Below are 5,417 nucleotides of genomic sequence, written 5' to 3'. Positions count from 1 at the left end.
ATTATATATAAAATGGATAACCAACAAGGTCGTACTATATAGCACAGGGAACTATATTCAGTATCTTAAACTATCACGGAAAAGAATATGACAATATATATATATATATATATATATACGTATATACACACCTGATAACTGAAGCACTTTGCTGTACACCTGAAACTAACCCAACATTGTAAGTCAATTTAATTCATACTTCGATTTTTAAAAGTATGCTTTTCTACATCTATGCTACATTATCCTTTACTTACAAAGCTCCCATATTCCATTATTAGCTTTCTTGATACTTTAATTGTGCCTATTACAGGGAGCATAGTAGCTGTAGAGGTGATTTATTACCCAGATCTATTAATATCTCCTCCCGCTCCTTCCACACAGCTCTCATTTGCTTAGCTGTGTGATGTCTTAGGTAAAAACATCTCACGGTGAGTCCATTTTCAGCATTCTCTACCTAAGGAATTCGCAAGCCCATGCTTTGGCTTCTGTTTGAACAAGGATACCTACTGGGCTCTCTTGCCTCATTCAGAGCAATTTAGAATGTCTGTTCCAGCTCCAGGGCTCCCTGAGGGAGTGGATGAGGTCTCTTGCAACTGCATTGCAGTTCAGCCTTTCCTTTCTATCTAGTCCTGCTTCTCTCATTTCTTTACAGATAGTGTTCCTGAGAGAATTCCAAGAAATGACACACATGCAAATTTCTATTTCAGAACCCACTTCCTGGGGGAACTTCACATAGACATTTGGCACCAGAAGTTGTTTGAAGAAACGTATTCTAAAATCACATTTTGACTGGATTGCCCACTGGTTGGCTGAAAGTGAAAACCGTATCACCTGTGCTGAACCAATTTTTATCAGTGCTGAAAAGCAATGGGATTCAAGTGGAAATGAATGCCGTGGCAGGTGAAATTGGTTTGGGGTTAGTAGTTATAAGGACTGTGAAAGTGCATGGCTATTGCTGAACGCAGTCAAGCTTTAGAAGTTAAAGAATGTCTGAGGGTGATTAATCAATCACCAATATAGGGCCAAGCGTGAAAGCCAGAGGACGTCTTGGACCACACAGTCTTTCATCTTCTGCAACCCAGGCAGAAAACACTGAATACTTGGCTGAGAATTTAATTAAACAGGAAGTAGAGATTTGAACTACGTTAAGAATTCAAGTCTGCTCTCCGTCAAGGTTAGGACTTTTGTTGGGTATGAGACTTTGGTTGGAGATGTCTGGGTTGATGTGTTGAAAACATTAAGTCCCCATCTTCCCATGAACCCTCTCAGCCTACAGATGTAGCCCATTCTTCTCAAATGAAGCCTAATGCTCCTTCCTCACCTCAGAGGATGCAGGAGCCTCTGCCCCGTGAGACTACATGTGACTGTTCAGAAGCTAGTCTCCTCTTCACTCCTGCCACCAGAACTTTAACTGAGGTAAAGTCACACACAAAAAAAATGCTTGGCCAGGGGTGCTATGGGGATGCAAAGGGGAAGAAGGGGATCTCGTGCTGAAGAAGACTGAAGCTACAGTGCAGAATAAATCTGAGTCCAGATTTTAGTAATGCTGGATCAAGGAAACAAAGTTAGTTACAGAGAGTTTATCTTATGGAAGCACCTCCCCGTGATATAGGATTTACTGCCCTGATATATGACGAAGGCAATGGCAACCCACTCCAGTACTCTTGCCTGGAAAATCCCATGGATGGAGGAGCTTGGTAGGCTGCAGTCCATGGGGTCGCTAAGAGTCAGACACGACTGAGCGACTTCCCTTTCACTTTTCACTTTCATGCATTGGAGGAGGAAATGGCAACCCACTCCAGTGTTCTTGCCTGGAGAATCCCAGGGACAGGGGAGCCTGATGGGCTGCCGTTTATGGGGTCGCACAGATTCGGACACGACTGAAGCGACTTAGCAGCAGCAGCAGCCCTGATATAAGGACTCTGGGGCATACAGCAGACACCCTGCTGGGATGAACTTGGAAGATTCCAAGTTTTTGGATGCTTGCAACAAGTAAAGGGCTTTACTAGGCTAGAAAAGCCAGAAACGGTGACAAATAGAGGGGGAAAAGATGAAACATGTTAGAGAATGGGACCTATTAGAGAGGATTTATTACACAAAGCTAGAACTTTCCCGCCCACACCCCAGCCAGGTATGTTCTGCAAAGTCTGGAGGAGGGTTATTACAGAGCTAAGGTCCTTGAGGCTGTTGGGCATGAAAGGACCTGAGACCACAGAGTAGAGATGGAGAGCAAAATGTGTACAGTTGCTGTTATGAGAGGCAAAGGCTGGTGTTTCAACCAGCATCCTGCCCTGCAGGCAGCTTGTTGTTTAGTCACTGAGTTCTGTCTGATTCTTTTGTGACCCCATGGATTGCAGCCCACAAGGCTCCTCTGACCTTGGGATTTCCCAGGCAAGAATACTGGAGTGGGTGGCCATTTCCTTCTCCAGGGGATCTTCCCGACTCAGGGATTTGAACCCATGTCTCCTACATTGGCAGGCAGATTGTTTACCACTGAGCCACAAGGGAAGCCCTGCAGAGAGCTTAGAAGTGGTTAAAAGAAAAATGTCCTCAAAGACAAGATAAAGAGTAGCCTACAAGCAAGTTGCTTCATTTGTATGACCAACATAAATTGAGGTGCTTGCTAAGTTGCTTCAGTTGTGTCCGACTCTGTGTGACCCCACAGATGGCAGCCCACCAGGCTCCCCCGTCCCTGGGATTCTCCAGGCAAGAACACTGGAGTGGGTTGCCATTTCCTTCTCCAATGCGTGAAAGTGAAGTCACTCAGTCGTGTCCAACTCTTTGCAATGCCATGGACTGCAGCCCACCAGGCTCCTCCATCCATAGGATTTTCCAGGCAAGAGTACTGGAGTGGTGTGCCATCAGTGAGGGGCAGCTGAAAGCCCAGGCTCAGAGATACTTCCCTCTTAACTGTCTGTTGGATGTGTCAGCTGAAGTCTTGTTTCCCAGTGAAAATAAGTGGGGTAGAGGGGAGTAAGGAAAAGGGGGGAAAGAAGGGGAAAGGGAGAATGAGCAGAAGGTAGGAGAAAATGACTGTTTAAAAACCTTCACCACATATTTCTCAAACCCTCCAACCAGAAATACCAATGGAAAGTCTCATTCAGGTTACTTCTTATTTATTGTGTATTCACTATCAAATGATTAGTCTTCTCAATATTTTAAACTTTGGAGGTAAAAGGGGGACATAGAGGATTGGATGGACAATTCCTTTTTGGGTTGAGGGTAAAGAGGAAAGAGCTATATATTTTTCCCCATAATATCACTCAATGCAAATAGAGGCAGATACACACTGATAGTAAGTTTATTCCAAAATGTCATTTTGGAGTCTGTTCCCATTTGTTGTTGTTTAGTCGCTCAGTCGTGTCTGACTCTTTGCAACCCCACGGACTGTAGCACACCAGGCTTCCCTGTCCACGGAATTCTCCAGGCAAGAATACTGGAGTGAATTGCTGTGCCCTCCTCCAGGTGTGTTCCCATAGAATGCAAACTATCATTTGATGGTGTCATTCTAGAAGCAAACCTAATCAAGCTGAAATACTATGCAAAAAAAAAAAAAAAAAATGCTTTAGTATTACTATATGTGCTGTTCTTAAAAATATGTATACAAATTCATTGATACTTCTTTGAGAATGTGGAGCTTAATTTGGCTCTACTTGCATGCACGGTGGTCTTAGTGACTTATTTCTAATGAATAGAATATATTCTTCCAGAAATGACTATGTCATTTTGGAGGAGGATATGGCAACCCACTCTAGTATTCTTGCCTGGAGAATCCCATGGACAGAGGAGCCTGATGGGCTAGAGTCCATGGGGTCGAAAAGAGTCAGACTGAGTGACTAGCACATACACCATTTTCTGTAATAGGTCATAAAAGGTTGTGTTTCCTCTTTGTGCTCTTTCTTGGATTGCTTACTCTCAGGAGTGTGATAAGGACCCTCAATCAGTCCAGTGAAGAGGTCTGTGTGAAAAAAACCTGAAGCCTTCTGCCAAAAGCATCTGAGTGAGTCATCTCTGTGGTGGATCTTCCAGCCCTCCAATAAGCCTTCAGATAACTGCAGCCCAAGCTGATATGTGGCCATGCAGCCTCATGAGAGACTAAGCCAGAACCACTCAGGTAAGCCACTTCAATTTTCTAATGTGTAGAAACTGTAAGGTAAAAATGCTTGTTATTTTAAGTTGTAGATTGGGACAAAATTTTATAGCATTAGATATCTAACATACTATATTAAATGATAGTTTTTTCATTATTTTTATCAAGACAAACTTCAGAGAGAGTTAATTTGATCAGAAATAATTGAAGTAGAATACAAATAGAACTTCTGGACAACTTTAGGGCTGGAACATTTTTTCTTGGAAAATTATTCTTAGTCATTTGGGGAAATTGTGTATAACTCTCACTAGTTGATTTCCTTATTACTACACAAAATGAAGCAAATTTGTGGATACTGACTGTTGTTTTCCTATTATTGTGCCCCTTTCTTGAATGATGGCTGTTGGAGAAAACAGCTGTCCCATAAAGCAAGCCCATGGCTCTCCTCAATTATCATTTAAATGCTCTTTTCCTGGAATTTTGGTATGCTGTTAGCTCTTATCTCTTTAGAACCAAGAAATTATTAACACTACTTATGAATGGTATTCCTGGAGAAGGAAATGGCAACCCACTCCAGTACTCTTGCCTGGAAAATCCCGTGGACAGAGAAGCCTGGTAGACTACAGTCCCTGGGATCACAAAGAATCAGACACGACTGAGCGACTTCACTTTCACTTTCACTTTCATGAATGGTACTGGTCTTTTCATTGGGTAGGGGAATTGGATTTGCTGGCTTGATGTGGTTCTTTGCAGAGAATCCCAAAACCTAGAAGAAGAGTGCTTTCATATCAAAGTTAATTCCTGTGGATCCTTGAGGTTACACACCCTAGGATGGCTTTCCCAGTTGCAGTATAAGATTATAACTCCAGATACTTGATGATCCTTGAGATTTACACAGTCTCTTTTTACCTCTCTCCCTTCCCTCTTTCCTTCCTTTCAGAATAGTTGGATGCCTAATATGTATCAAGTTCTATGCTTGATGATTTGTATGTCAAGTTCAGGCAGACAGTTTTTGCTCATAAGAAACTCACTGTTAAGAATGGAAATGGGCAAGTTAAAAAGAAGTTATCAGAATGTAAAAGATACTAGTGGAAGAGCCACTGAGTGCTATGTCACCTAGCTTAGACTTAGGAGGTCAACAAAGGATTCTGGGAAGAAGTGGTATTTGGAAGGGTTTTGAAATATAAACGTGAATGAAGCAGAGAAGAGTGGGGAAGAGCTAAATAAGAAGAGAGAAATTCATATGAAAAAACCTAGAAACAGAAGATCTTGGCCCATTCAGAGAAATATTAATACAAAGAGCGTAGGATAGCTGGATGGCTGATAC

The sequence above is a fragment of the Bison bison genome, unplaced genomic scaffold (genome assembly GCF_000754665.1).
Source record: "Bison bison bison isolate TAMUID 2011002044 unplaced genomic scaffold, Bison_UMD1.0 scf7180017864376, whole genome shotgun sequence".
NCBI lineage: Eukaryota > Metazoa > Chordata > Mammalia > Artiodactyla > Bovidae > Bison > Bison bison.
This window is presented reverse-complemented; position numbering follows the sequence as displayed.